This window comes from Tenrec ecaudatus, chromosome 13 (genome assembly GCF_050624435.1).
Source record: "Tenrec ecaudatus isolate mTenEca1 chromosome 13, mTenEca1.hap1, whole genome shotgun sequence".
NCBI lineage: Eukaryota > Metazoa > Chordata > Mammalia > Afrosoricida > Tenrecidae > Tenrec > Tenrec ecaudatus.
Window position 1 is genome coordinate 73,242,197 of NC_134542.1, and position 12,829 is coordinate 73,255,025.

Genomic DNA, 12,829 nt, shown 5'->3' on the forward strand with positions numbered 1-12,829 from the left:
TATGTCTTAGTTTTTCCCATTTGTTTACCTACTCTACATTAAGAACAAGCTTCAGATTGTCTGCTGACACCCACTTTGTCCTTCTCTTTCTTTTCTGTTTCTTTAACGGCCTTTTGCTTTCTTCGTGGAGGATGGCCTCAATGTCATCCCACAACATGTCTGGGGTCAGGTGACAGTGGTCAGTGCATCAAATCTGTTCTGGAGGTGTTCACCTCGCAACTCAAGTGGGATAAGTTCAAGGTCTTACTTTGGCTCCATGGATTGCTTTTAATTTTTCCTCAGCAGAAGAAAATAAGCTTAGTTAAGTGTAATTCTTATGATTCTTTTTCTCTGGATATTAGACTACCAAAGTAGCAGATGTTAAGTTAAGCAGCCAGCAAGGGGCTGCTCTGAATGATGCAGGTTAAACGACAGGAATAGCTCTATAATTACTGCTCCTGCGTATACAATATGTACATAAATCACTTCAATGTGGCTGTAAAGAAGTCTTTGTACAATGTGACCCAGAGAAGACAATATTCCCGTCCTCCTCCCCAGCCCCACCCCCTGCCTCCACCACCAACTCTGTAGTCTGTCTATCACGACAAAGGCATTAGAAAACAGCATTTATCAAGAGAAAAGAACAAATGAAGCAATCCCTCCTCTCTGAGAGCACAAAGGATTAATTTATTTCTTAGTGACCATTAGAGATGGCTGTAATGATTTGGTCTTATTTCAGATTAGACATCTAAAATCAAATGCAGAATAAAGATAAATATACTAAAATCAAAGATGAGCTGAGTCTGTCAAAATTTAAAAATTATTCTAATTCAATAGGCCCATTGCTTTTCCAAGAGCAGGTCCACCACAACTCAAAGGGCTATGGCATTGCTTGGAAAGTCAAGTCACCCTGCAAAGTGTCTCCTACACTTAATTTCCCAGACACGTTTACAAAAGTTTGGCTATTAAAAGGATAGAACCTTCATTTTGTTATATCGTTTGCCTGGCTTCATTTGTTCTTTCATTCATTTAGCTCTCCAGTTACATATTTATTTAACTCACTGATTAACAATATGGTCAGAACTAGCTTCCATGTAGGTTCGTTTAGAGAACTGAGGAAATCACAGTCTACAAACCAAGTGGCTTTCCATCCATGAGCAGAGACAGAGGCAAGGAAATGGTGAGAACACAATGGAGGAAGTTTGATACTTGAAGAACACATAAGCCACCAGAGCGTGAGGACAGCAGGGGACAACACCATCTTCGTTACCCAGCACTTACTAAGCCTACAGTGTTTTAGATGTTTTCATTAATTCATGAAAGCATCACAAGGCATTTTCACTACCTCCATTTTATAGATGAGGTCACTGAGGTAGACTGAGTCAGCAATTTGGTAGGATGGCACAGACAGAATGTAAACCTGCCTAGTGTGCCTTAACATGACAATGGCTCTTCTGGAAGTATGCTACCTACGGCGGTGGTGAGTGGTATGGGAAAGAAATCTTAAGTGATAAGCAGGAGTTATTTTTGTGGAAAAAAAGAAGAGTATTTCAGACACAAGGGCAGCAAAAGTATATAAAGATTCTGAGACTATGATCATCTATTTGTGAAAAACATTAAAAAATTCACTCTGAAAATCATAAGGTAGTTTGGTCTTCATAGGATTGTGGATCTGCAGCACGGGGTTGTTTGTAATTCATCCCAGATCTGGTTTGAAGTCAGCGTAGGTGCATGCATAGCTTAATGACAGCTCATTCGGCAAATGTCTACAAAGATACAATTTTGATCACTGTATGCTTGTTGCCTAGTGAGGAGCTCATAGTCAAGGTCTGTTGACCAGATGCACACTTCTACCCACCCAAAAGCAACTTAAACGAGCATGGAGCTTCTCTCCGTGGCCTGATGAAACAAAGGTTATGAAGGAACAAAGAGTGACCTTTCTCACAAGGACACTTCTAATCCAGAAGAGTGTCAGCCGAATGTAATGCCGGTGCTAAATAAGACACTATGACGATATCGGTGCAGATTACGACTATGCTCCCCATCAAAAAGTCACCTTCATGCTTTATATTAATTATATAACATGAATAAATACAAGAAATAAATTAGATTTCCTCCTTTAGGCAAGTGTTTTTAACAAGATTAATTCAGTGGCTTGCTATTAATGCTAGTAGCCGGTGTCTTTGATACAAGGCATTTTCTTTCTTCTTACAGCTTGCCATTTAGTATTCATTATTCATGTCTATTTTTATCAAAGAGCACTATTACATGAAACCATGGTCCAAGCATTATTAGGCCTAGCTTTTATTTATGGAAAGGAGGAAATGATACACCCTTACTATACTGGTGTATGATTGCTAAGTATATATGTTACCATGGTACATATTTGTTCCTTTATATGCGATCATGGTGGTATTTTATGTGGGTGGTCTCAGTAAAGGGTGGATCATGTTTCACACTCTTTTTGGCTTAGAATGCAACATGGCATTGCAGAGAAGCCAACCAGTAAAAATAAGTTATTTTTAATAACCATCTCATTAAACTCCTTCTAGATAGTCCAGGAATATCTTTGTATGAATAGTAGTCTATGTGACATTAAAAATAAAGGCAAACACATTTTATTTGAATATTATTACCCCTTATAACTTCAGTTCAGAAGCATGCATGCTCCAGCAATTGCTGTTTGTAGGCCATACCACGATTTGGATCTTTGCTGCTGGAATTACTGTAAGATGGTTATCTATGGAACGTGCCAGTATGACTGCAGAGTCAAAGTTGGACATTCTTCTGCTGGGCTTTCCCAGTCCTTCACAGTGGTATGGCTTTAAAGTTGGGTACATATGTTGGCTGTATTTGTAAATATTCCTTTGACTTAACAAACGTATGACTACTACTCCAATTTATTATATTCAATAGCCTTTATGAAATCAGGTGAGAACAAGGAATGTATGGTTTCATAGACTACAAGAAAATGCAGCTTTTAGTTGCAAAGATATTTCAAGAAGCCATAATTATAACCATTAAATCTACAAATCATCTAAATATACCTAATTTATATTTGTTAATATTCTAAAATAACAAGTAACATCTAAAATATGGTCATTCTGATGACTTAAAAAGAGAATCTATCTACAAAATAATGATCATTGATAAAATTTTCAAGAAACATATAACCAGAAGAAGATTAAAGATGAATAAAAAAGTATTAAGGAATTATGCATGAGATTTAAAATAATATACATCTAAAAAATGTTTTAAAACATATGTATGTGACTTCAGTATATTATCTATACCTCAAAATCTCTGCAATTAAGTCAATTTCCCCTCAGAGCAAACCCACTGGAGAGAATGGAACTTCCCCTGTGGGTTTACATCTTTATAGGAGCAGAAAGCCTCATCCTTTTCCCTGGGAATGGCTGATAGGTTTAAACTTCTGACCTTGAGATTAGCAGCCCACGGTGTAACCTACTATGACACACACCCACGCGCACACGTGCACGCACACACAACTTCACTGTCATGACTGCCAATTCCTACCCATAACATCCCTATAAAGCAGAGTAGGACTGCCCTATGGGTTTCTGAAACTGTAAAACTTTTTGGAGTAGGAAACCTCATCCCATATCCTTTCAGTAACTACATATAATAAAATAATTGAAACTATATCACCAAAATAATCCCTTGGGCATTAGATGATGGTTGACTTTGATTTTTATTTAGGTTTTTTGGATATGTTCCAAGTTTTCTGATATGGTGTTGTTAATAATATCATTAGTGTAAAATTTAAAACACTCGAATTGTTACAATGAAATTAATTACATGAAAATTAATTTAGTAATGAGCAATGCATTAGGACTGCTATTTAAACAAGTTCTGCTACTGTAGGTTCAAGCTTTTAGATATCAAAGAAATTAAACTCTGACCCCTTATTCCCCCTGAGACTGGATTTGAAGCTTTATGCCGGGCTGTCAACTTGGCTCCCTAAAGACATGATTGCTTCTGATTGATGAACAGCTTCCTTTTTGACATTTCCTTCAAGCAACAAAAAACCAGGCTGCTTTCCTAAATCCGCTGTTCTAGCATAGCACGGAGGTCCACAGACACCCTCTCGCTCCTTCCCCAGGTGCCTAGGAGCCAAAGGGGGTGATTAGAGATGGCACAGTGAGGTGTCCGTGAGCAACACTGCCTCTGATCTAGCTGCTGAGCTCCATTATGATAAATGACTTTGCTTGCCTGGAGGAGACATTGTTTTTCCACAGACAGACCAAAAACAAAAAAGAAGAAGAAGACAAGAGCCCTAAAGAAATGTGATACATGTTCAAATTGGAAGAAGACTTTGAGAAAGGAAACTAATAAATAACTGTAGCTGGGCCTATGTGCTTCCAGGTGAAGTTTAACAGCAGAGACGGCCTGGAGTAAAAATATCGGATTGGAAAGACATGAGCGAGTCTTCCTGCTAAGTGTTCCTTCGGCTCAGAGGACGCCCAGGAAGAAGAAATTCCAGCTGTTGGGAGAGACACGGTGCTAAAGAGTTCTGGCCCGGAACGCACACCACCAGTGAATTTTGTTATGGCCCTTTTTAATTGTATTCTAAAAAAGAACCAATCGGAGCACACAGCCGGAGAGGGTTTCCCAGGCAACAATTTGTGGGCAACTTTTAATCTGTATTGCTCAATAAATCTTGGGCTATAAAGAGGACAATCTGGTACAGAGGTCCATTCTGAGTCAATAACACTGTATCAAATGCGAGACGGTCTTCTGACTGCTCAGCCTCCCTTCTCCTTTTAATCAGCCGAATTTCTCCTCACTTTTCAGGATTACCCTCAAAAGTGCTTTATCTGTAGAGCATAACCCCGTATACTTTCCATGTCTCTGTATGACTCAATCATATATTTTATAACAAATTCTCTATCAATGTGCTTGTCCTTTTAAACAGAGGTCAATGAACTCGGATGTCTGCTCTATCAAATGCAAACCTAAAGAACCTGCAGTCTTTTGCATGCAAGATGCTCAATTCCGTGGAACAGGTCTTGTGGAAATGTTTTAGAATGATCAACAGACTGTGTCCAGCAGCATTTAAATAGCTGTCTCTAGGATGTTTGATAATGCTGCTAAAATGCAGTTTGCTCACAGGGAAAAAGAGTATTTCATAGGGGTTTCTGGTTTGTGTTTTTTAAATCGTGTCAGTAAAAATGACAGGAATCATAGAGACGTTAGCCTTGCTTTTCCCGTCCCTCTCACAGGGTTTATGAGCTTTGATGTAGACCAGTGGTTCTCAATCTTCCTAATGTCGTGACCCTTTAGTACAGTTCCCAATGTTAGGGTGACCCCCAACCATACACTTATTTTCATTGCTACTTTATGACTGTAATTTTGCTACTGTTATGAATCACCATGTAAATATCTGATATGCAGGATGTATTTTCATTGTTACAAATTAAACATAATTATAGCATAGTGATTAATCACAAAACAATAAATAATTATATGTTGTGAAATATTTCTTTCTAATTACAAATAAATATATTTTGTCTTGAAGCATGGTGTAGCATGGGTAACAGTCTTTATGCCAGGTACTTGTGTGTGGGCATATCTGCCTGTGGGCGGACCCGCCTCGAGACGGATAGAGGAGCGGTGTCTCGGTTTCTAAGACCATCGGAAATATGTGTTTTCCGATGGTCCTAGACAACCCCAGTAAATGGGTCATTTACCCCCCAACGAGGTCGCGTCCCACATGTTAAGAACCGCTGACTCAGACACTATATCTTCCAACTTTTCTATTCCTGTGCTTGTTTTCAGTATTGTCAAACTTATTTCCTAATTTAAATGTCAACCATTTTGTCAAGTTATTTTTCAAGCCTCATTCATCTTGATTACTCTTATTGACATGTTTTCTCTTCTCTCCTCTCCCATCTACAGAAAAGATGCTCTTCAACCTGTTCCCAGTTAAAGGAGTAGTTTCTGTGTTTCATATACCATTATCTAACAGAGTTGCCCACAGTTTCAGGTAGACTTCTTACCAAGGGGATCTGTCTTTGCTAATGAGCCTTGTCAAACATTTCTCATATAAACAATCAAACTAATTCAAGAAACAGATGTTTTCTGTAAATTCATGGCATCTATTAACTAAATCTATTTAATAGAGACAATAATGTTTAGGTGTTGATATTACATGTTAAAGATAATTTCATTTATATTCATTTGAGATTAAATTCATTGGCATTTAATAGTCTTTAACATATGAAATATTTAAGCCCTTGATTTCAAATAAACAACAGATGGACCAGAAATAATAGGAGATTTACAAAATAAAAATTCCTTACTCATTGTTGTTTTTTTATTTTCTGTCACAGCTGTCTATTCTTTCCTCTTGAGGTAAAGGATATACTGTGCTGTGGAAAATAGTAAGACTTTAGTTTAGTTGCCGAGAATTTCTAGGGGCAGAAGACATTATGCAGTGGCTTATGTTGTTGTTAGGAGCTATTGAGTTAGGTCTGATCCATAGCCACTCTCTGTTCAATAGAATGAAACACTGTCTGGTCCTGAGCTATCCTCAAAATCACTCTTATGTTTGAGCCCAACGATGCAGTCACTGTATCAATCCCTCTTCTCAAAGGCCAGTCTCTTTTTCACTACCTTGCTATGCTACTAAGAATGATGTCCTTTTCCAGGGGCTTTCACAATAACATCCCCAAAATACATTCGGTGAGGTCTATCTTTGCCTCTACGGAGCTTTCTGGCTGAATTTCTTCCAAGACATCTCTGTTCTTTTGGCAGTCCTTGGTACTTTCAATATTCTCCGTTAGCATGGTAATGCATTCACTTTTCCTTGGTCTTCCTTATGCAGTGTTCAACTTTCACATGCATATGTGGTGACTGAAAACACTATGGGAAATACTCATTACAGGCACTCCTGAGTCCTCAAACTAACATCCTTACCATGGCTTATAGTGTAACAATTTTGTAAACATTGGCATGGAAAGTAAAAGGGCTGTTTGTAACTTTGTCCCTTTTTTCTGATAGGTGTAAAGATTTTTAGTGGCCAATTTCTTAGTTTTCTCTGTGCTTTTTTAACTCAAGTACTCTGGCTTCTTAGTATATAACTGAAAAAATGTGTTTAAAGTGGTTGTTCTAAGTAACTAATACAAGGGATTAAAGTATTTCCTTATATACGTGAGATGTTTAGGGTTTAAACATATATTTAGAGGTCTTTAATGTACTATGTGAAAGGGAGAAGTATAACTAAATTTTAAAGTAATTTTCTTTTTTCTCTTTGAATATTTACTCTTCAGCAAGCCAAATCATACTGTGAAACAGTTTAAAGAGATTTAGTAGAACACATCACTAAAAATGTGGATCTGTACGCCAAATACATAAATGGAAAAGGTCTGGTTTGACCTAGGGACCTGCATTTTGTATCTGATTAAGTCATTAGACAAATTATGCATATATCTGTCATTTGCTTTAGATAGAACTTTAAAGCTGGATTAGTCAGAGCTATTTTCCCTCTCATCAAAAACCGAATGATTTGAAAAATTCAAGCTTAATGTTAGGCTGGGTTGACTAGAGAAGCAAATCCAGTGACACTCAAAGAGTTTTATGTCAAGAAGTAGTTCTATATCCAGAAAGCGTTCCAGCCCAGTCTAAGTCCATTAATCCAGTACCAGTTCATAAACCTCTTAAGACTCATGCAATGACACAGAAGTCATGTGGATCTAAGGTCGGTGGACCCATGAAAGGACTCCAGAAGCTCTTATGGTCAGTAGGAACGAGGGGGAGAGAGCGAGCAAGCACAGTTGCCAGGGTCCTCCTTATTAGAAGACGATGCATAAGGAGACCACGTCAGCTTGCGATCTGATTGACAGGTCTGACTCCACCCCAAGCCAGGAGCTTCCAATTGAAATAAAATTACACAGCTGCCACACTCAATGTGGTAGCAAATACTGTGAAACAACAGTCACATATGGCTGGGGTGGACATTGCCAGAGGAGAGAAAGAAGTGGTGGGGGTGATGGAATTACTGGACAGGAACCAGGCAGTCAAAGGGTGGAGAGAAAAGGTACCAAAGAGTTTGGGTTGGCTCTAGGGTAGCAAGATAAATGGCAATTCAGGAAAAGAGGTAGGCAAATCTGAGTTGGTTATGAAGCATTATACTGAAAATAAGAGTTAGTAAGTATTGAAAGTATTCAATTCTCTTAATTCATAGGTTGAGCCCATGGGCCATTTCCCAAAAGACTTTTTGTAGAAGGCAACTCGTGAGCCTCCCTCTAGAAAGACTAAGTCTGTGCCTTTTAAAATTATTATACCAACTTAAAGAAACTTTTTTATTTGCTTGTTTGTTTAGGAAAGAAAACCACTCATTTCATTATACCAAACAAAGGACTAAACTCTAAAATGTATAAACATATTCACATCTCAACAAATAACCCAGTTAAAAAAGGGCAGAGGACCCGAACAGACACTTTACCAAGCAAGACATTTAGGTACCTAGCAAACACATGCCTCTGATCATCAGCCATTAGATCATTAGAGAGATGGAAATCAAAACAACAATGAGATGTCATCTTACCCCATCAGTAGAAATTAAAAAAAAAAAGGCTGGTAAAGGTGGGGAGACAGTAGCCACCTCTTACGATGCTAGTGGAGTTGTAAAATGGTGCAGCTACTGGGGAAAATGGTGTGGCATGATTTTAAAAAGTTAGAAGGGAAAATACCATATGACTCAGCACTCTCTCTATCTGGCATATATCCTCAAGAAGTACACACTTCAGCATGAGTATACAGATGCACACCCATGTTTCTGGTAGCACTGCTCACAACAATAAATGGATGCAAACCACCTGAACCCCCAGCAGAGGGTGAACAGGTAAACTATGGTACATGGACACAGTGGAACCCTAGGTCATGTTAAATAACAACGAGGAGTCTGTAAACCACTTCTTAGTATAGATGAACCCCGGGGCAAAGGAGGTTGAGTGAAAAAAGTTCATCTTAAAAGGACACTCTAAGAGACTATTTTTTAAAATTGAAAGCAAGAAAAGTTTTCACATTAAAATGAACATTCTTTGGTGGTTCCAGGGGGAAGGGGAAGAGAGGATAAATTGCTGGCTTGAGGGCAGCACATCTAATTTGGGTGAAGGAGAAGACAATGTTCAATTAAAGGCGCTCATGAAAAATGATGGCAGCAGGTGAAGACACTGCAAGGAGTGCAAGAGTTAAAGCAATAAAAGGTAAATTCTGTGACCGTCCTAATCCTGCAATAATGGTGGTAGATGGGTAGATGCACAGATAGGGACACAGGCTGAACCATTTGGGAAGGAGGGGGTGGATACTCACAAATAGACATAGGCTTGACAGAGGACATTTGTACACGGCTACTTACCTCAGCTGCAAATGCCTTCAAGAATAAGACAGAGCATACAGAGGTCAGGTTATGAAAACTTCTGTCTCTCCAAACACCTTGAGGTAGTGAGTTGCCTCTGAGCCACTGCACTAATGAACCACGAGACATCTGTCACCATGACCCCGAGACCAGAAAAAAATAGATGGAGCCGGCTCTAACAGGAATCACATTAGAAGGTACAAGCTAGAGTATGAGAATAAAAGGGGACCAAAAGTCAAAATCATTAAAAAAAAAAAAAGACTGGCTTACTGTACACAGAGGTTGATGGAACCACTGAGACTATGGCCTTTCATCACCCTTCAGGGGTGGAAATTAACACCTCTGTGGCTCCATTTTTGGTCAAACATTAACCAAACTTACCAAACCCACTGCCATCCACTCAGTTCCAGTTCCCAGGGAAGCTATGGGACATGGGAGAAGTGCCCCTTTGGGTTTCTGAGATGAGAAGTCATGACAAGAGCCAACAATCAAATCTTTCTTTGGAGTGCCGGGTAGGTCTTAATCTCACCAAAGCTTGCAGTTCACATCCCACTGGTAACCCAGTCTGCCACCAGAGGCCCTGCCAAAAAATGCACAAGTCTATAGAGAACGGTAACACTAAGTGAGATCTGCACAATTTACAATAATTGACTGTTGGAGAGCAAAGGAGTAGAAATTAGCCAAGGACACAGTGTAGACATTAGCCACGGTCAAAGCTCAGGAGGGTTTAAAAAGGAGGAATGAAAACAAGAACCCCAGGCAGGAAGTGGATTAAATGATATTTCATTGTGAGGGTTGCAATCAATGTGTATGTATAATTGAATGGAAAATTGATGTGCTCTCTAAATCCCCACCCTATTCTCAACTTAAAAGTTAGATAAATTTGACAAAAAGGAAGTAAAGCACATGAAAGAGAAGCAAATGAAGGGGGAAGAAGAGAAAGTGGACCACATCCTGGCCCACCAAGCTTGGAGGATAATATCCCAGCTCAGAACAGTCAATGCACAGAGTGGGCCATATGGTTGGCCTCACTTTGAGACATGACATCCATCACTGAACCATGGCCCTACGGGGGACAACACTGGAGACACAGTGTTGGGAATGGCCCGGTCTGACCCCACCACACTGAGGCAAAACAGCGGGGAGGGAGAGAAGGGAGCAGAGCAGGTCCCAAGGGTGTGCAAAGGATAGACTTTGGGGCCAGGGCATGGCACCCCATTGGACTCGACTGGAGGACACTCCTAGAAGTCAACACATAGACCTTGAACTATTTACAGGGTTTTATTTATTCATCTATTTTTGGTCATTGGTTTTTTTTAATTGTTGTTATTTTCATCGTTGTGTTTTCTTTTGTCACTTTGTCTTGTATTTTTGTGCATATTATTATCTCTCCAGGTCTATCTAGATAAGATAGGCTGGATGAACAATAGGACCGTTGGTTCCAGGGGGACATGGGAGAGAGGGAGGTGGGGGAAAGGAGGTGGTGTTGACCAACCCAGGGACAGGGGAGCACCAAGTGATCCAAAATCAGTGGCAAAGGGGTGTGAGAGGCCTGGTAGGGCTTCAGCAAGGGCAATGTAACCGAGAGAAATTACTGAAACCCAAATGAAGGCTGAGCATGATAGTGGGACAAGAGGAAAGTAAAAGGAAATAGAGGAAAGAACTAGGAGGCAAAGGGCATTTATAGAGGTTTAAATACAGGCATGTACATATATAAATATATTTATATATGGTGGGGAAATAGATCTATGTGCATGTATTTATAGGTTTAGTATTAAGGCAGCAGATGGACATTGGACCTCCACTCAAGTACTTCCTCAATCAAGAACACTTTATTCTATTAAATTGGCATTCCATGATACACACCTTCCCGACACGATTGCTGAAGACAAATGTGTGCACAAGCAAATGTGTGTAGAAAGATGGTGCCCAGCTATCAAAAGATGTAGCGTCTGGGGTCTTAAAGGCTTAAGCCTACATGGAAGAAGCACACAAGCCTGTGTGACCAAGAGGTGTCAAAAGGATCAGGCATCAAAGAAGAAAACATTGTATCATTATAAATGAGGGGGAGTGCAGATTGGGGACCCAAAGCCCATCTGTAGGTAATGGGATGCCCCTTTACAGAAGGGTTATGGTGAGGAGTAGACAAGCCAGTTAGGGTGCAGTGTAGCAAAGATGAAACATACAACTTTCCTCTAATTCTTAAATACTTTGTCCTCCCCACTATCATGATCCCAATTCTACCTTATAAATCTGGCTAAACCAAAGGATGGACACTGGTGCAGATAGGAACTGGAAACACAGGGAATCCAAAACAGATGATCCCTTCAGGACCAGTGGTGAGAGTGGTGATACTGGAGGGTGGAGGGAAGGTGGGGTAGAAAGGGGGAACTGATTACAAGGAGCTACATACAACTCCCCCCCCACAGGGGGAGAGACAACAGAAAAGTGGGTGAAGGGAGAGAGACGTCAGACAGTGTAAGACATGACAAAATAATAATAATAATTTATAAATTATCAAGGGTTCATGAGGGAGGGGGAAGTAGAAAGGGAGGGGAAAATTAGGAGCTGATACCAAGGGCTTAAATAGAAAGCAAATGTTTTGAGAATGATGATGGCAACAAATGTACAAATGTGCTTGACATACAATGGATGGATGTATGGATTGTGATAAGCATTGTATGAGTTTCCAATAAAATGATTTTTAAAAAAAGCAAAGTAATACTTCCTAATGGAAAACTTTGATGTTTGGATTAATGCTGAATTTTTAAAGAAAGCTTTTTTATTTGGAAAATTACATACAGATTAATTCTCTAATCTGGGACTAAAAGGAGAATAGGAAGATGCTTTTTAAAACACATCTAATATAGTTTCTATTCGTTTTCATAGATTTCTTAATATCCCCATAAATTCGAATGTGTCAAAGCTAAATGGTGACAATAGCCCCTGATTGTCCTCATTAGTACAACTATTAGTTTGATCACACATCCCTTTCCTTTGCTCATGGATGACTCTGGGACTTCTTCCAAATAACACTCCACTAATAAATTACATTTTGTTCATTTTTTTAAATGTCAGTTTCCCAGCATTTATATTGGTATAATACATTTAAATTATATTCAGTCCCCAAGCTGCCCCCCAATGAGATTCATATTAAAAGCATGTTCAACTGTCACCATATTCTCTTTTCCTAGTTTTTATCTCTGAGGTGTCTAATGCCATTGAGAACAGGTGATCTTAAAGATCCTCCGCCGCCAGTGGAGAGCAGCAGGGACAGCCGCAGATGGCGCTTCTACTGCAGTTTCTCTAACCGCCACAGACCTGGCTTTTGGTTTGTTTGTTTCCTAGTGAGAGAGTGATTTCTTGGAGAAAGTGGCCAAGAAAAGGAATGCTGTATACTTGTATATAGAAGAAATAATACAAACAGAAAGAAGTAACCAAAAGCAAATCCCATATTTAAATTTCTGA